Consider the following 22143-nt stretch of genomic DNA (forward strand, 5'->3'; position numbering starts at 1 on the left):
AGAGTTGGACACTCACCCGACTGAGCCACCCAGGCGCCCCTGGGGTGGGTTTTCTAAGGCTTGTAATAGGAAAAGCCCTATTTAATGTTATAACCATTTGCTTGTCACGAGACCTTGGAGTTACTTGGAGCTTCAATTTCTCCATTCATAAAATGGGGATTATAATTTATAACGTGTGGTTTGTTGTGAGAATTAGAAATAATATTAGTATATAGCGCTCCATGAAGAGACAAGTCTTTCGGTCCAATGTTATCCTCCCTGGGAAGACTGCCGGATCCTCCTGTGAGAAACGCCCAGGCCTTAGCACTCCCCATCTCGCTAGGCCTGCCTCATTTCTGTAGTTGTCTTTTCTGTCGATGACAAGGTGATTTATGCAATTGTCCCACCCAATGGCCTCTTTGTATCTGCATCTTTTGTCCTGCAGTTTTGTAGCTCCCTGTCACTCTGAGTTTAGACTCTGTCGTATAACTTTCTTTGATCAATGGGATGTTAATAGCTATGATGTAAACAGACCCTTGAATCGCAGGTGCACATTGCCATTTTCCCTCCTGCGGGACGGGGCTGTTCACCTTTGCGTGTCTGCCTGGCCATGAGGACATGGCTGCGCCAGCCTGCTGGACGGATGTGAAAGCCACGTGAGCCAGAACGGCCTGGTTTGCTCCAGCTGACCTTGGATGACCAAGTTCTCAGCTGCGAGCCAGCCAGCTGCCTCCCAGACCTGTGAGTGGCCCCGGCTGAGATGAGAAGAGCCACTCGGCCTGAATAGCTGACCCACAGAATCAGGAGATAAAGAAATGGTTATAGTTTTAAGCCGTTGAGATTGGGGGTGGTTTGTTATGCAGCAAAAGCTACCTGATACACTGACATGGCTTACTTAATTGCTATGTGTACTCTCCCTCTTCCCCGACTAGTCTTTTTTTTTTTTTTTGAGGGCCATGTCCTATGTCTAGAACAGAGCCTGGTGGACAGTAGGTACTTGACAAATGTTTGTCGAAATGAAATAACATACTAAGTACCCTGTGTAGTGGCACTTGAATTGATGTTTAACAAATGGTAGCTATTACAGTGATAACGTTAAATATTTTTAGGCTAGAGTCAACATGGTTTTCTCTCTCAAGGTCTTCTGTTATTTTTCCCACAGATATTGTTCAAAATCTAGAAGAGCAGAGATGAGTCCCCTTCGGGTATATGACGGGGGAGGAGGGCTGGCAATAATGCAATAATGACACATAACAAGCTTAATTTCTTTTCTTTCCAAAATGACTCGGGGTTGTGGGTGTGACGGAGACACGGCCTCAGGCATTTCATCTGTTAGCTTTGTGTGCCCCACGCTAGCAGCCCTTGGGAGGGGTTGGTGTTATGTGTGTAAGTGGAGCAAAAGAGAGTTTTGCGGCCAGAAGTCCAGAAAGTAGACCTACGGCATAGATCATTGTCTTTCAAAGTCATCATCACATCTAAAGTAATTCATTAGCTACTGGACTGTCTGTTTAATTGATCTCTTCTCTCCCAGGCCCTGAGCTCCGTGAAAGAAGGGGCCCCTTTCTACTTTGTTCGCCATTATACCTGCACCCACAATCCGGTCGCAGGAGTTCAAGTCTATCCGCTGAGGGAACGAATCATGGACCTTGTTCATTGGAAGAGCATCGGCTTCTCAAACCAAAGGACTTCATCCTTCCACAAATACGGGGCGAGCATGATACTAGGGTAGCTCTTTGGAAGGCTGCGGTCACTTTCATCATGGGGCAAATAGTAACAAGTACATTTTATTGAGACATTACTATGTGCCAGGCACTGTTGTAAGCGTGTGATACGTGGATTCACTGTGGAAGGAGGTGCTAGGATAAGCCCCATTTTCCTGACGAGGAATGAGAACCACGGGGAGCCTCTTTGGGAATACTGAGACCCACCTTGAGCAGGTCGCAGTTCCTCCGAATCTCTGCCCCTCACTGGTAACTTCTGGCATTCAGTTTAGAGCAAAGTTTCCGATGCCCTCCAAGGAGAACTATAAATCAGATGTTCTGGGAGAAAAAGACAGACTTTTGTGGTAAGCAAACTTGTGTGCCACACCACATCCCCCTGGCCCACCTCACTCCAGTGTAGCTGTGTGGAAACTTCCACGCACGTTGCCAAGGTTCGTGTCAAGTGTTTCCCTCCGCGCCTCTTCCCTTTGCTGCCTCGGAGCATTGCCGAGAGCCATGGGGGGCTGCTCCGCCGGCTTGCAGGTGCAACCCCGGGATGTGCGGGAGACCTAACCCCCCAGGCGCAACCTTCAACCAGGGGGAAACGGAGCTCAGGTAGCTTTGACCTTTAGGGGGATGATTTTGAGGCATGTTTTTTACGGTTCCTCAGAGGTTCTCCGGCAACACCGAGTTCCAATCGATCACGTTTCTAATCAGCTTGTTAACACAGCTTTATTGCTTTTGGTTCTTTCTCTGGCTTATGTGGCTCACTACTTCATTATGACCACTGGCATCAACTCCTAATCAAGCTGTACTTGAACCCAAGCCTTCATCTCTGCTTTTGGGGGAATTCAAACTAAGACACACGGCCCAATAATTTGAGAAAACACTGCATGCTATGTTCCTCACTCAGACACCTAAAATGCACATTAGCATATTCAAGGTTCTGACAAGTCCTGCTGCAAAGAGATCCATGCAAATTTCTCTGCCTCAAGGTTTCCCAACTCAGTGCTACAGAACTTTTTACTCTTAAGATCTTTTAAGGCTCCCCAGAATAAGTGTTCCGTGGAATATGCTTTTGAGAAATGCTGGTCTGTAGAATCCCCAGGATGTTCTTCCTCACTGGTATTTGTTAAGTTCATGGGTGTATCTAGTGGCCTCAGCTGCCATTCCCGGGCACGGGGCCAACAGCCAAATAGAACTCCCAGGACGGGAGATTTCTCTCGATGCCAGGGAGCAGAACCTTCAGACAGGCCTCCCCAGAAACTGCCTCTTCCCTCTGTTTCCTTATAAATGGGACAGTCAGCCTGCGGGTGAGGCCAGGAATGTTTGGCTGACGGGGCTGGGAGTGCAGCTGTGGGCACCCTGAGAAAAAGCTTCACTTGCTGATGAGGCAGGAGCCCAGATGAGATGAACAGGAAACGGATGCCAGCAAGCCCGCCTCCCCACACTCTTCCCTAACAAGCAGCCATGGGAGAATGGAATTGGCACGACACCAGAGGGGATAATTATTTCCTACGGGGGTGCACAGAAGGGCACTCAGGAGACTCAGCGATTGCGGGGTCAGGAGGACGTGCGCAGCCTCCCGGGGGGGGGGGCTGGGTGGTGGGAGTCGAGGGGGTGACCAACAGCACATCCATGTTCCTTCCCCCCTCAAAGGCTGGCATTCAAGGAGCAACATGTGGGTTCGCGGATGAGGTCAGATGCCGCGGATCAGGTTATGGCTATTTGAGAGAAAAGTCTGAAAGTGTGTATCATTCTCTTGTCTCATAAAAGTGCAACCAGGGAAAATAATAACAACAGTAACAATTTTGGAATTCTCTGTTGAAGGATGTATACATCCAGCCTTTTAGCAGATCCTTTACGCTCAATGACTAGTGGTTGAGCCTTTCAGCCTCAGACTATTGGCATTTGGGGCTGGGTGTTCTCTGCTGGGGAGGCTGTCCTGTGCACTGCAGGATGTTCACCGGCATCCCTGGTCTCTACTCACGAGAGGCCAGCAGCACCTTCCTCCCCCCAAACTGTGACAACCACACATATTTCCAGACATCGCCAAAGGTTCCCGCAGGGGCAAAATCAGTCACAGATGGAAGCTACCGGTCTACGTTAAAAGTGGAGTAGAACGTAATTGTTAAAGCATAGGTTTCCAGCCACGATGTCTTGGTCCCAATTCTAGATCTATCATTTATTAGTTTTGTGACTTTGGGCACATTATTTAACTTCTCGGTGCCTCGGTTTCCTCTTTTGTACAATGGGGATAATAATAACACCTACCTGATACGGTTATTGTAAAGATTAAATAGTAAGTATATATACACGTATGTAAGTATTTATAAAGTGTTCAGGATAGACTGGCACATAAAATCTCTCAATAAATGCAAGCTGTTATTACTATAATCATTATTTCTTTTTGCCTTTCCTTCCTAGACTGTAAACCTTTTGAGCATAGAGACAAGCTTTTTTATTTTATTTTTTTTTAATTTTTTTTTCAACGTTTATTTATTTTTGGGACAGAGAGAGACAGAGCATGAACGGGGGAGGCGCAGAGAGAGGGAGACACAGAATCGGAAACAGGCTCCAGGCTCCGAGCCATCAGCCCAGAGCCCGACGCGGGGCTCGAACTCACGGACCGCGAGATCGTGACCTGGCTGAAGTCGGACGCTTAACCGACTGCGCCACCCAGGCGCCCCACTTTTTTATTTTTAAATTCATGATGTCTACCACAGGTGCACAATAAGGGCAGAGGAAGAAAGGAGGGAAGGAGGGGAAGGAAGGAAAGGAGAAACCGAGCGGTGGAACATCCAACCTGAAGCCAGGAGAGGGGAAGATCTAGAACCTTCCCCACAGAGCTGTCCTGTGCCCCAGAGCCTGGGGCTGGAGCTCTTGGTCTCAGAACAGACCCTCTGGTGGGAGAGGGGGCAAATGAGAGAGTCCACACAAAGCACCAGGACGTGTGTAAGAGGATCTAAACGTACAGCTTAAGTGGCTAAACAGATGTATGCGGGCTGGCTGGAAACTTCCTGGGGCTCTGCGCTAAGCAGAAGCGATCACTACAGCCCGGAAGAGGAAAAGTAGGATGTATGTTGTCTGCTTCTGCCTCAAGAAGGACTGAAGTATGGCCAACCACGTAGTATTAACTTGTCTATCCACAAGCCTCGTGAAGTTCATTCCTGGCAGACATCTGACACAGAGGGTTGAAACACTACAGCAGAAAGGGACAAGGCTTCCGCTGGCCGCCCGGAACACTGTCCACATCTAAGCGCCAGGATGAGGTTGGTCAAGAGAACCACAATGGACAGCTGAACTTTCTGTAGTCACAGAAGCGTTCTGTGTCTGTTGTCCAATATGGTAGCCACTAGCCACATGTAGCTATGGAGCCTTGAATTACGGCTAGCGTGACCGAGGAACTGACATTTAAGTTAAATATAATTTAGATTTAAATAGCCACAAGTGGCGAGGCCTACCATATTGGAGAGGACAGGTCTCCGGGCACCTGGGTGGCTCAGTCGGTTAAGAGTCAGACTTTGGCTCAGGTCATGATTTCCTAGTTCGTGGGCTCGAGCCCCACATCAGGCTCTGTGCTGACAGTGTGGAGCCTGCTTGGGATGTTCTCCTCTGTCTCTGTGTCTGTCCCTGCCCTACTCGTGCTTTCTCTCTCCCAACAAACAAACTTAAAAAAAAAGAGAGAAACCACGTGTCTCTGGATATTCCAAGCTCTCCGAGGACACACTCAAAGAGGGCGGGCTCACTGATTTCAAAGGAGAAGGATGAGGCATAAATCCCTATGACTCCCCATCCATATCCACCTGCTAGACACGAGAAATACTGTCCTGTTCTGGACCATTCCACATTCCTGGGCCACAAGTAGCCTGGTGTGTGTGAGGGAAGAGCAAGAGAGACAGAGGCCACAGCAACAATAAAGACAACTACCATAATCCTATTACTGCTACAACCAAGAACAACACTCGTGGAGTACTCAGTATGTTCTGAATACCTTCCTAGCATCTCACATGGACCATCTCTCATTGGGTAGATCTACTCAATACCCCGGTTCTACAGACACAGAAACTGGGGTACCAAGATGTTACCCATCAGTAGACGGTGGTCAGACTTTAGGATTAGGCAAAGTGAATCCAAAACTAACTCAGATTCTTTTCTGGGGAGGGATCTATAAGAGAGGGTTAATGTTGGCTACTTTTGCAAAGAAGGTCTGGGGTTGAGGAGATTTTTTTTTTTCCTTTTCCTGTATTTATGTCTTTACGGATCATATGAAAAAAATTTACCGGTACATGCATGGCTTTCAGTTAAGTAAAAATACGTCCGCAGGGCTGACATTGGCATTATGGATCTTTTGATTTTTGTATATTCTGCCCTAAAGCAGTCAAATTATTTTAAGATGGAGAGAAATCGTTTTGCACATGAGGGCAACGGTGGGTAAAGCCCAGGGCTCCTCATTGCTTTGTGGGTTTGCGTTTCTCTCTCTCTGAAGATGGGGCTTGACGGGGAACCTATGGCTGACAATCCCACTGATGCCACAGCAGGTGCCTGGGTTGTTGACTTTGGAAGTGGGGTGGCAAAGTCTCCTAGTCTGCACAGGACTGAGGGTTTCCTGAGAAGTGGGACGTTCAGTGCTGACTGGAGAAGTCCCAGGCAAAGCAGGACAGGTTGATGACTATACTTGCAAGAGGGAGAAAGATGAGCCTCGTAGGAGACTTTGATCCACACAGCTCCTGCAGGGAGAAAACAGCTTCCCAGCAGGCCACTATTCAGTGGAAGAAGGGATTGCCAAACCAGGGATATGACTTATGTCCCTGGCATTGCTTGTTTCAGACTTAGAAGTTCAAAGACACAGCCTCTTGAGGAAGCCATCGATTCCAGGAAGGTCTGCATTTTGATTCCCATGGGCATTGGGTATTTTTGCCTTTCTGGGTCCCTTCCCCCTCGAACAGACGTTAACAATTATATTTAAGATTGCATTTGTATAAGGATAAATATAATCTGGGTGGGATTCATTATTATACATCTATTATTATTACATTCTTTGTTTTCTACGGATTTTATTTTTATTTATTAAAAAATTTGTTTTAATGTTTACTTATATTTGAGACAGAGGTGGGGGGCGGTGGTAGAATGCAAGCAGGGGAGGGGGAGAGAGAGACACACACACACAGAATCCGAAGCAGGCTCCAGGCTCTGAGCTGTCAGCATGGAGCCCGATGAGGGGCTCAAACTCATGGACCGTGAGATCATGACCTGAGCCAAAGTCAGACGCTTAGCCAACTGGGCCACTCAGGTGCCCCTGTTTTCCACTAATTTTAAAAGAAATTAAAATGAAAAACATTTTAATGAACCCTTGTAAGTATCGTGGGCCCTCGGCTTTGTGTCTACTGTGCCTAATGGGCAAGGTGGCCCTGGTTCTAGAGCTTGAAAGAGAAGATGGGGAAAGAGGGAGGTTTGGAGGCATCTTGGCCAGGGCTTCCCAACTTAGATAAACCTGGATGGCAAAAAGCCGCATGTCAATTTTCAACTGCCTCTAGCTGAAATTTAACATTTCCGTGTGTTAAAACATAGACAATAAACCATACCCTCAGCATGGCAGTACGTGGTTCTCTCCTACCTGTAAAAATCACAGGAAGTTTCAGATCATATTCCAGTTGTGGTGAGTGCACTGAAATAGCATTTTCTCTCATTTCTTCTTCAAAATCCTGGAGGTTATGAGACTGGCTTCTAGATCACGTGATTTAATGTGTTGCTAAAGAAGCTCATGTATTATTTGAACACAACTTTTCAGTTGAAACACTGTGTCTTCGCATCATTGTTTCTTTTATAATCCAACGTATTTTGTTTTCTGCACTAAAAACAGTTTTTTTTAATGTTTATTTATTTTTGAGACAGAGAGAGACAGAGCATGAACCGGGGAAGGTCAGAGAGAGGGAGACACAGAATCCGAAGCAGGCTCCAGGCTCCGAGCTGTCAGCACAGAGCCCGACGTGGGGCTCGAACTCATGGCCTGTGAGATCATGACCTGAGCCGAAATCAAGAGGAGGACACTCAACTGACCGAGCCACCCAGGTGCCCCTGCGTGTGAAAACCTTATTCTGAGAAGGTGTCCTTGGGCTTCACCAGGTTGCCAAAAGGTCCATGTCAAAGAGCAGATGAAGAGCTCTATGCTAAGTTCCGTAGTTCACGAATTTAGCCCTTTCCGTGGCTTTCTCTCTCCGGGGAAGACACTCTTACTCAGCTGTGCCTTCTCATAGAAAAATCCAGGACAGGGTTAAAGACTGGCTGGCAGAAGATAAAGTCACACCCCAGGTGTGCAGCCTAATAAGGTGTTAATTGGGAACCAACCGAGCTGGAAGAGGAAGCCCAGACAGGTTGCATGGGGTGTTTTGTTCTTGTGGTTTGCTTGTTGACGGAAAGTCACCAGCCCCTCCCGGGTGGAAGCAGGTTGAATGCCTCCCTTTGGAAGGCTTCCTTTGCCGAAAATTCTACTGTTGTGGTCTTGGGGTAGGCCCCAAATTTTCTTCACTTAAGATGCCTCATTGATTTATTTGTTTTAAACCTCCATCGAGCACTTCCTGTGTGCCATGCAATTTGCTAAGTGCTTTACATGCATTATCTCATCCGGGTCTCACAACAACTCCATGGGGAAGGCACTCTTATTATTTCTATTTTTACATATGAGGCAATAGGGGAAGGCTCACAGGAGCGGGGCAACTTGCCCGAATCCACACAGGCCACACGGGGTAGGCTGGGGTCTGAACTCGGACAAGCTCCTCTGAAAGTCTCTTCCCTTTGAAGTTTTGGATTATTTGCTTTTTTGTTTTGACTCGATGGAACTTTCCGAGAGAGACAGAGAGACACAGAGAGCGAGCGAGCTGGGAAGAGGCGCAGACAGAGTGAGAGAGAGTCCCAAGCAGCACAGAGACCGATGACGCGTGGCTCAATCCCACCACCCCGGGATCATGCCTTGAGCCCAAATCAAGAGTGGGACGCTCAGCCGACTGAGCCACCCAGGTGTCCCAGTGCTTCCCTTCATTTTAAGGACACAGCACACCTCAGGCGTATCAGTGGATAGGCAGTGAGCCCAGAAGCAGCGGGAGAGGCCAACAATAAGGTAGGATGTGGTCACCTTCACTGGGGACCTTCTTGGAGCTCTGAGCCCCCTGGAGTGAAGCACAATTTGTGTCACACCCAAACTTCACTGCTCTGTGATAATCACAGAGGCTGAAAGCAGATGGGTCTTGTGCGTGCATGTGTGTGCTGAGGCTCAGAAAAAGCTATCCTCTTTTTTCTCTGAAACTTTTTTTTTCATGTTTATTTATTTTTGAGAGAGAGAGGGAGAGAGAGAGGGAGAGAGCAAGCAAGGGAGGGGCAGAGAGGGAGACACAGAATCGGAAGCAGGCTCCGTGCTGTCAGCATAGAACCCGACGTGTGGCTGGAACTCACGAACCTCAAGCTCGTGACCTGAGCTGAAGTCGGACACTTAACGGGCTGAGCCACCCAGGCGCCCCATAAAAAGCTATCCTCTTATGTTGACATAAAGGTCATACGACGCTTTGATTTTTTCTCTTTTTTAATTTTTAAAGTAGGCCTCAGGCCTAGAGTGGAGCCCCACAAGGGGCTTGAACTCGTGATCCTGAGATCAAGACCTGAGCCGAGATTGAGAGCCGGACGCTCCCCTGACTGAGCCAGCCACGTGCCCCCGTATCCTTGATTTTTCATTAAGAAGTCAAGGGGAGTCAAAAGGTACAAACCTCCAGATATAAGATAGATAGGTCACAGGCGTGTCATGTACAGCCTGGTGACGATAGTTAATAATACTGTTTGCATTTCTGGAAGCTGCCAAGAGAGTGGATCTTCAAAGTTCTCATCCAAGCAAAGACCTTCTGTAACTATGTATAATGACAGATTCCAAGCAGACTTGCTGTGGTGATCACTTTGCGGTACGTACGAACATTGAATCCCTGTGTTGTACCCCTAAAATGAATAGAATGTGGTGTGTCCGTTACACCTCGAGGAAAAAAAAACAAACCTTAACGAAAAAAAAGCCACCTCTCTGTTCCTCCGTTCCCTTTACCCAGTCAGGTTCAAGTCTTCCACTGCTGGGACTTTGAGAGAGGTGGTCAGTTTTCTCCGGCCGCGGTAGGATGGATGGGTTTGCCATCGGAGTTGCTCTATCCTAGCTCTGGGGGCAGCTTTTGTCGGCCTTCAAGCGCCCAGCAACGCTGGTACTCAGATGCAATGACTCCACAAGTCACCTATCCTTTGTCACTGTCTGTTTACATCCCAAAGAAAGATGTGATGTTGCAAAACACTAAAACTTGGAGTTAAGCGGAGTGGGGAACAATCCATTCCTTTTTAATCAAGTTGTCATAATCCAAAGGCAAGCTCCAACTTTAATAACAAACACCCAGTGTTATGACATTTTACCTTTTCCAAATATTTATGTAGGCACAAATATTGTGTTTAAATTTTAAACTACACGGTTAACATAAAACAGTCCGCTTACTTAAATACAGTAAAAATAAAACGAGTTAGGCCAATTTTGCTTCTCATTTAGCCCTCATTCTTTGCAGCTGTCCACTGGGCGCTCAGTGTCAGAGACCGGGCTTGGCACAACATTTCCTATAACGAACCAGAAACAGTCCTCGCAATCTCTACAGGGAAGCAGTAAGAACGGGATGGGGTTCCTTTTACACAGATGTGTGCTTTTCCATCTTTAACATCTCGAAAAAGAGACACCAGAAATGATTTGCTTTCCCTTTTCACTCTCTACCAAGCTCCGTCCCCCGAAACCAAGCTGTATGGGGGTTCAAACGCTCGGGGTGCAGGTTTTCAGTGGTTTCACGAAGTTCATCGGTGAAACACGGGCGTCAAAGTGACGGAGAAAGCAGTATTTCACGGTCGCCCAAAGAAAGATAAAATGTGTGATGCTTAGGAATTGACATCCTGACTCTTCATCCCACACTCAGATGGCAATTGGATTTTAACAAGGAGTGGGGTTTGTGGTTTGGGAAATACGGCATTTTTACTGCCTTGGGTCATATTTGAAATATTTGCAGGCGTTTAAAATAGCGTAATGTTATTTTTTCCCTTGTCTTCAAAACAAACCCAGAAAGCTTTTATAAGTCATAACAACAAGCATAAAATTGGGACATTGGAAAACCCACGGGCAGGGCTTTGGAAAATCCATTCTCCCTCAGGAGAAGTATTTGGATTGGGGTGCAGAGGACCGTGAGCTTCCTGGGGACCCATGTGACCTTGAATGACCTTGAGATCCTGAAGGAAGGGGGAAGGGCTCCAGGGGCAATACAGCTGGGAGGTCCCACCCATTCTTCAGTGCAACGATAGAAGTATGCAACGGGGGCTTTGGGATTTTCCTTCCAGCCAACATGTCCTGTTTTTTACTCTGGAAATTTCTTTGAAAGAAAAAATAAAAATAATCCAGAGACTCATATTTATTTAAGCGACCAATTCCCCAAACCCTACAGTTCTGTCCTGGGAGCCACACCGTCTGGGGCCTTAGGTGGGCGGTGAATGTTAAAACCAAGAAGCGACTTGGCCTCGAATGCAAGGGCACCCAGCTTTCTGTTTTAGAACAATGAAGGATAACCAGTTTTTGCCCAGAAGGAAATATGTACGTTAATACATACTTATATATTAATGTACAGTAAATGCATAGTTATATAGTAAACATGTAAGTTAACGTGTTCCAATTAATCATCATAACAATTCTATAAAAATGTGTGCTATTTTGGGGGGCAGGCACCTGGGTGGCTGAGTTAATCCTCCAACCCTTGATTTCAGCTCGGGTCGCCATCTCACGAAGTGAGTTTGAGCCCCACATCGGGCTCTGTGGACAGTGTGGAGCCTGCTTGGAATTCTCTCTTTCTCCCTCTCTGTCTCCCTCTCTCTCTGTCCCTCCCACTCTCTCACAGGCTCACTCTCTCTCTCAAAATAAATAAAACTTAAAAAAAAATGTGTGCTATTCTTACCTTAATTCTATTCATACAGAAAGCTGATGTATAGTGAACTTAAGTAACCTGCTCAAGGTCACACAGTTAGGAGGCGGTAGAATTGGGACTTGGGTCTAGGCATCTGGCTGCAGGGACCAGACTGAGCACTACTCAATCCACATTGCCATTACTCCCCTGGGGCTTGTCTGTCGAGGCCAAATTTAAACAAATCCCTATCAGGGCACCCGGGTGGCTCAGTCGGTTAAGCGTCCAACCCTTGGTTTCTGCTCCGGTCGTGATCTCACGGTTCATGAGTTCGAACCCCGCACTGGGCTCTGCGCTGACAGGGCAGAGCCTGCCTGGGATTCTCTCTTTCCCTCTCTCTCTGCTTCTCTCTCTCAAAATAAAGAAATAAACTTAAATAAATAAACAAACATCAATCAATCAATCAATCAATCAATCCCCATCTCAGGTGTCTGACACTTTGAAAACCTGGTGGCAAAGGAAAGCGTTTGGTGGTTTTCCTTTTGATTTTAAGTATTTAAAAAAGATAAGCACGATTCTCAGGTTATGTGGAAGATATAAGGCGAGCAAACAAATCAAGAGTGAATTCAAACAGGGTTCCCCTCTCTCAACCCTAGCCATTATCCTCTCCCAAAGAGCAATCGCTACTTTTGGGGATTATCTTTTCAAAGTGTTGAATTCCTGGTCTTGGGAATGTAAGAGGAGGAGGAGGAGGAGGAGGAGGAAGACGAGGAAGACAAGGAGGACGAGGACACAGCATAAAACCGCTTTCGAAGCTGAGTAGGTAGCAGCAGCCTGCAGCCAGCAGTGAAAGGCTGGGGCCGGCCGCTGGAGGCCTCGGGGCTGTGGGAGAGTCCTCTCTGGAAGGAGGACACGGGAATGCTTTCAGCATCCTGGGATAAAAGCCTCGAGAAGAAAGGCGGCCCTCAATGAATGGTGCTCAAAACAGGGGAACGGCTGGACCACAGGAGAAACGGCCCCCGCAATAGAAAGCCGCGAAAGTGCCCTTTTTGTTGATCCCCTCACTGTGAAGTGTGGCTCCCCCTTCCTCCTTGACCCCTTCCCCAGCTCATCTCTTTGGGCGCAGAGAAAAGGCTTCTTGTTGTAATCCCATCTGCCTGCTGCTCATCGACATTCTTTTATCTCTGCCCAGGGCCTGGCAGACGGGCCGGGGTTTCAGCTGCCAGAAATTTTGGGTTTCACATTGACTATTCCCAAGATGGGCATCTGAGAAATGTCAGTTTACATCAAAATTGCCTTCACTAACGAATAGCCAGAAAGTTTTCTTTCCCGAGCAAGGTCAGGAAATAATTCTCTTTTCAAGACCATGCCAATACAAACTCCAATCCACATTTGGGATATTTGACTTAAAGGGACAGGGACCACTTTGGTTTTACGCTAAAAAAAAAAGAAAAAAGAAGTTAATGTGAGAATGGAATTAGAGATGGAAAATCGGTGATGTTTCCTCAACAGCATTTGCGGGGACAAGGAAGAGTGCGCTGTAACAAATTCTTGAGAACAGGGCTGGTGTCTACGGTTAGAGAGGAATTTGCAGGGACGTTAAAAAATCACCAATAGATAACAGCTTGCATGGTTGGCACATAAAAGATCAGGGGAGTAAGGGTAGAGCTAAGAGGATAAAGGAGAGAGAGAAGAGCCTCGTACAGAAATTACAGTGACCTAACTTCGTGGTAGAACGCGCAAAAGAAATTGGGAGAGACTTTGATTTGTTAACCCTGCAGGACATCTCTGTTCGAAACGGCGATGAAGCATGGGTGCGTTTATCCCAAAGATACCACAGGATTCGTGCTTTCTTGCAGGGGAAAATTCAGGCATAGGGCTGGGGCCGAACCTTCTGGACTCTGCAGTAAGGGTGTCCACAGTGAACGCTGCTGCTCATTAGTTCCGGGCCGGGATCCCGAGCGAGGCATGGAAGGCAATAAAGGACCCGGCCCTGCCCCCTTTCATGGTGTCCTTTGTTAGCGGCATTTTTATCTAGGGGTGGGTCTGGGAGGCACAGGGGGAAAGGGGGAGGAGGACGGTTGAGAGGGCTGGGGGTTGGAGGGTGTGTGTGTGTGTGTGTGTGTGTGTGTGTGTGTGTGTGTGTGTAAACAACGGAATGAAGGCTGGCTGTGGCTGGGTGCGGCCATCCCAAGTGCGATGGGAGGGTGATGGCTTGGAGTTTACCACAAAGACTCTGTTCGGTTTTGAAGTCCTTGGCAGCCTTCTCTCCACTCCCATTTTTTTTTTTTTCTCCCTTTTGTGGAGAATAAGCAAATACCTTCAGGTCAGCTTATTTTCCCTTTCAACAAGAGCTCTAATCTAGAATAAACATGAGACGCTAAGGGTCCAGCTAAAAACCCTGCAAAGGATCACCCGTTGTCCTCAGAAGGTGCTGTCCTCTCCACGGCTCAGATGTAGGGGGACTATTTAAGGGATCATCCGAACAAGGACATTTCTGGACGCCACGGTGAGTGCCTTGAAAATGCCAGGACAGGGGCGCCTGGGTGGCGCAGTCGGTTAAGCGTCCGACTTCAGCCAGGTCACGATCTCACGGTCCGGGAGTTCGAGCCCCGCGTCGGGCTCTGGGCTGATGGCTCGGAGCCTGGAGCCTGTTTCCGATGCTGTGTCTCCCTCTCTCTCTGCCCCTCCCCCGTTCATGCTCTGTCTCTCTCTGTCCCCAAAATAAATAAACGTTGAAAAAAAAATTAAAAAAAAAAAACAGGGAGGGTGACAAAGCAGAAGGGACTCATAAATATGGAGAACAAACAGAGGGTTGCTGGAGGGGTTGCGGGAGGGGGGATGGGCTAAATGGGCGAGGGGCACTGAGGAATCTACTCCTGAAATCATTGTTGAACTAGATGCTAACTAACTTGGATATAAACTAAAAAAATAAAATTCCTAAAAAATTAAAAGAGAAAAAGGAAGAAGCCCAGGAAATTACGTAAATTGGCAGTAGGAGTCCAACAGTTGGGACCGGGAGGTATGCCTATCTGCTCCCCCACCTCGTGAACACACGGCGCTTTGACCCTCTGTGTGTTTTCAACGCATGTCAGAGATAAGTGTTCCAACAAGCTGGAAGTTAACAGGTCGAGTGTGTTTCCCCTTTATTTCATCTGAAGTGGCTTCACGCAGGCTGCGGACCCAAGGGAGAGACAACACAAACCCCCACCGCACTAGACCTCAGAAAGTTGGGGACTCCTGCCCTCTCTAAAAGTCATTTGTTCTAGAAATCTTCACTGAGTTGCGGGGCTGGATTAGGGGCTGGATTAGGGGAACCTCCTCGCCCCCAGCATCCTGAGTTGACCTCTCATGGCAGGGACCACACTGTACTGGAATTGAGTGTTTTCTGGTCTGTCGCCCACATCAGACCGTAAATCTGAAAGAGGCTAGAGCCGTGTTTGTTTTCTTCCCTACCTTGTCCCAGCATCTGGCTTCATATCTGACCCAGGACAGGGGCTCAGTAGTTACTTGTGAGACGAATGAACGCAGGAGAAGGGAAAGAAGAGTGTTAACCACAGTTCTGTGACCGTCGCGAGTCATCTGGACATTTGACACCTATGTTTGCTCTGGATCTGATTGCAACAATCACCAGAGACCATTGTTGTGATTCCTACAACTCAGTGGTTCTCCACTTCATTGGCATTAGAATCACCCGGAAGGATTTGTTAAAGTACAGATGGATGGGCCCTCTGCCCACAGCTTCTGACTCAGTTTGTCAGAGTTACTGCCTGAGAGCTGCATTTCTAGCACATTTCCAGGGGAGGCTGATGTCGCTGTGCCATGACCCGTTTGAGAACCACTTTGACAACGAATACAGGAATTGCATTATGAGGGGATTCCTCTTAACACTCGGATTTACTGGCAGCTTTAAAAAAGGCAGCGTTACTGTTAACTTTTTGTTGATGTCACTGTTGATGTAAACAGCTGTTTACCGTTGATGTAAATAACTGTTACTGTTGATGTAAAATCAGCATTATTATTTCTCAAAGTTTATTTATTTTGAGAGAGGGAGAGAGTGCGCGTGTGTGAGAGTGGGGGAAGGGCAGAGAAAGAGGGAGAGAGAATCCCAGGCACTGACGGGACAGAGCGGGCTCAAACTCACAACTGCTGAGCTGAAATCAAGGGTAGGACACTTAACCGACTGAACCACCCAGGTGCTCCAAAATCATCATTATTAATTAAAGTGTGACTTAAGGAACTTAGGAATCTGTAGCATTGACTTTGTGGGAGAAAAATAGAGGGGCTTTTCATCAGTGTGAATGCCATATGTGAAAGGCACATGGAAGAACGATCATGGGCTCTGGAACCATGACATTTGACTCTGTATTTCACTTCACTGTTGAGGGGCAAGGGAGCCTTGGGTAAGTTACTCGCTCTCTTACGTTCTCAGACAGGCGACAGTAAAAGACTTCACAGTGGCTAGCAGAAACGGTAAAACACCAAAAATATCCCTTCCTCGTCAAAGATGAATTGGTTTATGAGATCAAAAGCAGTGGATTTCCATAGCAAGGAATAGAGTGTTTTCTGAAACCGTTCGGCACCCGAATTTTAGGTAACAAAGATTTTAGAGGAAAATTCATTTCCGTGTATTTTGTGACTGAGCTTAGCCGGTAAGAGTTCAGATAGAGGGGGACATTTGTACCAGTAAAGTGACTTGTTACGGACTGGAAGCTCAGTAAGTGATGGTGCAATAGAAAAACCGAATGCAAGAGAACAATGTGTGCATAAGAAAGGTGGATACATCGTACGGGGGAGGCCATCATTACCTGAGTATTTGTTATTTGAGTACCTGCAGGTGGCAGCTGTGAAGAGAGGCTGAGATCACGGCAACATGGAAAATACTCAGCAATGACAAGACTATCTCAAAGTTCTTACTCAGATCTTTCCTTGGTTAGCACCTGCTTTGCACATCAGTTCACACTCTATTTGGGTCCCCCCCCCCCCCGTCTTGCTGTCCATTGGATGCCTACTCAGCAAACACACAATCCCCATGAAACCGACTTGAACGTGAACAGCAAAGTTGACAAATGCCACAGGAATTCGTACCGTTGATGGAAAGATGGAGAACTGTTTTAGTTACGTGGAAACAGGGATCTAGCGGGGTTAGATAAGTTTATACCTGAAGAAGAGAAAATCCAGAAGGATGATGTGTTAAGAGTTTCAAAAGAAAACTACTTGGCTCTCAAGGGAGAGTGGGAGACCCTCAGACAAGTGATGGGGCCTGGTGTGGCACAGTTGACTCTCTTTGATAAAACTGCTAACACCACACAGGGAGGGGTGGTATTGTATTGTGTTAGCACACATTTTGTCAGAAACACTATGTTCAAAACCCATACGATTCTTGCTTTTTCTAAGAATTAGTATCCCGTACGGTTATGACCCAATTAAGGGTGGCCAACTACAGCCTAATGGCCAAAGCTAGCCAGCCACCCGATTTTGTAAATAAATCTGTACTGGAACCAGCTACACTCACTCATTTCCTTCCTGCCCATGGCGGCTTCTATACCGCCTCTCGAGGCTTCTGTAGTTACAGGAGAGATTTTATTGTCCACAAAGCCAAAAGTATTTACCATCTGGCCCTTTACAGAAAAAAAAAAAAAACAAAAAAAACTGGTTGATTCCTGACCTAACTTTAAAAAAAATAAACTTTTCTTCTTTATTAAAACATTTTGTAGGAAGACTCGTTCTAACAAAAGCGTTTTTTCCTTCATTATTTACATTTCTATTTTGATTTCCATTTTAAGTTTGATATATTCTAGGTGACGCCTGTCTCCCTCTTCTTCCTCCCCAAATTATCCTCAGCTGATGGGGCCTTCCTGTACTTCAGGACAAAACACGACTGTTCCTAAAGATGAATTCTTGCTGGTTCCCACTTTAAGGGATACTGACAGTGTTTGTATCCTGGCATTGCTACTTCCTAGCTGACTGCCGGCCAAGTGCTTAACCTCTCTGGGTCTCAGTTTCCCCTTCTGTCAAATGGGGATAACAGCATTGACCTTGCCCAGTTAGTGAACTAAATCAAGATAATGAAGGTCAGGTCCTGACCTCGGTCACTGGTGCACCGTACACACAGACAGTGGTAGCGGTCGTAATTTCTCTTTCCTTATTTCTATTTGGTTTGGAATGGTAGCTTACACTGCCCGGATTCTGGCCCCTAAGCTCCCCTGGGCTTTCCCTGAGTTGCCCACTCTCAGGCTCTTCTCTACCAGGATGGTTTATAAAGCCCTACTTAACCCAACTAACCAGCCCACTCTGTTTGAAAAGTCAGGGATGCATTAAGAATTGGTCTTCACTGTTAAAGGCGTTTCCTTTAGTGAGTTGATGTCCTAAGTATCTGCAGCAGCAGCAATGAGGAAACTCACAACCGTCGGACTCCAGCAGGGAGATGGAGCCCAACCCAGCTTGCATATAAATGTTCCCAGATGCTCCAACTTCCAAAGGGGCGGTGTGTTGTCATCAGAACCAGTGGACAAACGCGACGGGCGGTCGGGCGGTGATTGTAACGAGGGTGGTAATCAGCAGGCCAGGGGAGAGCGCGATGATTTCCTGACTCGATCGTGGACGAGGAACAATACTGGCTTTCTTCCCCCAGACCTTGTCCTGGTTCCCGACACTCACAGGAACAATTCTCATTAAGCTCCCCTGATAGGCGGTTTCTAAATGGGCCCCAATGATCCCACCTCTTTGAATTCATGCCTTGTGTAATCCCCCACCCTCGATCGAGTATGGACTGGACCTAATGACTTAACTTCTAATCAACAGAAATGGCAGAGGTGATGGAATGTCACTTCTGAGACTAGGTTACAAACATGTCTAACTTGCCAGCAGATTCCGTTACTGCTTTCTTGACTTGCTAGTTTTCACGAAACAGGCTGCCACTGGGAGAGACCCAGATGTCAAGGGGCTAAGCCCCAACAATCCTTAGTGAACCTGCCAACAACATGACCAACTGCCCTCCCCCAGGCAAGATTGCAGATGAACCTGTGGCCCCGACTGATGTCTTCATTCTAGCTGGTGAGTGACCTTGAAGAGAGGACCCACGTGACTCATGCTCAGATTCCTGACCCATACCAACCGTGAGATAATTAATGTGTGTTGTGGTAAGCCACTAGGTTTTGGGCTAATTGGTTATGCAGCAATAGGTAACTAATACAGATTTCTTCCTTAAAGTTAAAAAGCAGAGGAAAGGCCTGTATTTCTGCTGGGAGCGGTGTTCAGTTAGAGAGTCACTTATTTGGTTTTCTGTCAGTTCTTCCTCATCTGATACTGTGCTACATTTAACGACAACACACTGCTGACAGACCTGCCTAACACAACTTCTGATACCGCCAGACCCTATTTAAAAACCTTTCCTGGGGGCGCCTGGGTGGCTCAGTCGGTTGGGCGTCCGACTTCGGCTCAGGTCATGATCTTGTGGTTCGTGAGTTTGAGCCCCGCGTCGGGCTCTGTGCTGACAGCTCAGAGCCTGGAGCCTGTTTCAGGTTCTGTGTCTCCCTCTCTCTCTGACCTTCCCCCATTCATGCTCTGTCTCTCTGTGTCTCAAAAATGAATAAACGTTAAAAAAAAAAAAAACCTTTCCTGGCTCACATTGGCTGAAGGAAAGAAGCTCAACTTTTCCGTTTGGTGAGCAAGGCTCTCGTCGATGTCGATGTTCTCCCAGCTGCTAGAACGATCTTCCTAAAACACCCATTAGCACATGACACGGTTGTACTTGGAAGTCTTGGTTGGAGTCCGGCTACCAACTAAACTAAATCTGTGCCCTGCAGCAGGGCACAGATCTGCCACGATCCGGCTCCTCTGCCTTCCTGCCTCACACTTAATGTGTCTGCAACACAGAAGAGCTTGTCCTATGCACCTAACCTGTGTCGTTAAGATGCATGCTTTCTCTCGGCCTCCACTGCCTTCTTCTTCCCGTCATTGCCCAAATCCCCTTCTCTGGAAAATCCATACTTCAAAGATTCAGCCCAGATCATCGTGTAATAAAAAGGAAAAACAAAGAACCCCAAACACACTCATGTATTTGGATCAGCATAGATCATCTCTGGAAGGATCCAGAAGAAACCAATGGCATCGGTTACCTCTAGGGAATGATACTGGCTAGTGGGCACAAGGGACAGACGTTGGGAGAGAGGATTTTCACCGTGAACCCTTTTTGACTTTTATAATTTTCCAACATATGAATGCATTTACCTATTTAAACGCTAAATGAAACAATTACAGGGCCACCTGGGTGGCTCGGTCAGTTGAGCATCTGACTTCGGCTCAGGTCATGATCTCGTGGTTCAAGAGTTTGAGCCCCGCGTTGGGCTCTGTGCTGACAGCTCGGAACCTGGAGCCTGCTCCGGATTCTGTGTCTCCCTCTCTCTCTGCCCCTCCCCCTCCCGTGCTTTGTCTCTCTTGCTCTCTCAAAAATAAATAAAAGAAACAATTACAATGAAGGAAAAAAAGTAAATTTTTTGACTCACCTTTGCTCGGAAGACTTCTCTGACTCTCACACACTGAGTGGACCGTGTGATGACTTAGGTGTATGGATCTGTCAGACCCTCTGGTGTCTGAGGTCACAGAGATCAGGGCTCAACCCTTATTCGCCCTCATTCCGCCCGCCGCTGTTCAGCACAGCGCCTGCTGCTACACGGGCCCTCAAAATCTCTGAGGCATAAAAAGCTACAGTTCCTCAGCCCTCCTCAGCCAGACTGGCTCTCCTACTTATTTTCCAGGTCCTTATTGACACAGGGTATTCCCTGACCACCTAACCCGGTTAGGTACCACCGTTGGTCTCTGTTGCAACACCGTGCGTTCCTGCATGGCACATAATGTAAGCTATCATTACGGCGATTTGTCCAATGGTCTCTCTCTCTCTCCTCCTGGAGCATGAGCTCCTTGAGGGCAGGGGCTGTCCTATCTAGTTTTCCGCCGTTTCTGCAATGTCTTGAGCAAGGTCTATCCCACGCGGGGTAAACACTGGAGGAAATACGATTTACTGGCCGACTAAACAGATGAACGAACGGCTGCCACTGCGTCTCCACCAGAGTGACCATCTGAGTGTCTAACAGGCACTCAAAACTGTTTGTTGAATGAATGAATAATGTACGAGAGGCCGTTTAATCGTGATAATACCGATAACTCAAAGTAACTCATTACATGGTTCTCTCGACCCTTCAGTCTCAGCTCATGGAAAAGAATAGCTTCCTTCAGCTCCGTTTAAATTATTCAGAATAAAGGAAAGGAAGTAGGCTCTCGAGGGATGTGCTAGAATATCCTTCTCCAATTGTGTGTGTGTGTGAGAGAGAGAGAGAGAGGTGCCTCAGCTGCCGTCCATGGACTTGGGGGACAGAGGAATGAACTAGTTCTGTGGTCCTTGGTGCAAATATGCTGCCAGTGGACCATGAAGTCTGTTTTTTTTTTTTTTTTTTTTTTTTTCCCAAAACCAGCAGTTTAGAGGTTGGAATCCTTACTTAACATGCTTTTTAGAGCAATACTGTTTTGGATGGCAAAACTGATGCATGCATTGCAAAGAATTTCAAAGCTAAAGAAAACGTACATAAGGAAATAAAAGCTACCCTTAATCTCACCATTATGGCTGCCTCTTTTTTTTTTTTCTTACCTATATGTGTTTTAGATTCATGCTTTCTCTCTCACCCCCTTCCTCCCTCCCTCCTCCCTTCCCTCTGTTTAACACATTTGTAATCCCTTTATGTTCTGTCCCCGAACACTGTCCCGTAACATTAAATGTGTTTTGACAATCACATTTTCAAGAACTGTATATTATTCCAGTGACTTTGCCCCAATCCCTTATATCAGTTCTTTTCTGTCTATTGCTACTAGCGTTCTACCATTAACTAATATACAGTTAAGGAGTGAACAAATTTGACTTTAACTTTGCATTTCCTTTAACTAGAATTATAGAGAGAGCATTATTGGCTAAAAGAGTACGGAATTTTAAATTACGTTTACAGGAATGGCCAAATTGCGTGGGTAGGATATAGATTCCATGGATCTATATATATGATATAGAGTGCTATAGTTCCATGGTCCTCATCCATAGTGTTTGTTTGATAGTACCCTTCCCATAGATTTTTATCGATACTCTTACATTGTTCTCATGTAATACTGTTATATTTAATTAGAAAGGCCCAATTAGAATATGTTCATCATTTATATCTCTTCTTCTGCAAATTGATTTTCCTTATTCACGTATCTCTCTTTTTAAAAATTTTTCTTAACATTTAGTTATTATTGAGAGACAGAGAGAGACAGAGCGTGAGCGGGGGAGGGGCAGACAGAGAGGGAGACACAGAATCCGAAGCAGGCTCCAGGCTCTGAGCTGTCAGCACAGAGCCCGACGCAGGGCTCAAACTCACAAACCGTGAGATCATGACCTGAGACAAAGTCTGATGCTCAACCGACTGAGCCACCCAGGCTCCCCTCGTGTATCTCTCCTGGAGCCTAAATATTTAAAAATTCAGGGGCGCCTGGGT

General features: G+C 46.8%; 1 long non-coding RNA gene across 1 annotated transcript in view; it reads right to left on the reverse strand.

Moving 5' to 3' along the window:
- The window catches only part of LOC109496568, a 395231-nt gene that overhangs the window by 48795 nt on the left and 324293 nt on the right, over positions 1-22143 (reverse strand). The gene's annotated exons all lie outside the window — the stretch shown is intronic.

Source organism: Felis catus, chromosome A2 (genome assembly GCF_018350175.1).
Source record: "Felis catus isolate Fca126 chromosome A2, F.catus_Fca126_mat1.0, whole genome shotgun sequence".
In the NCBI taxonomy this organism is placed as follows: Eukaryota; Metazoa; Chordata; class Mammalia; order Carnivora; family Felidae; genus Felis; species Felis catus.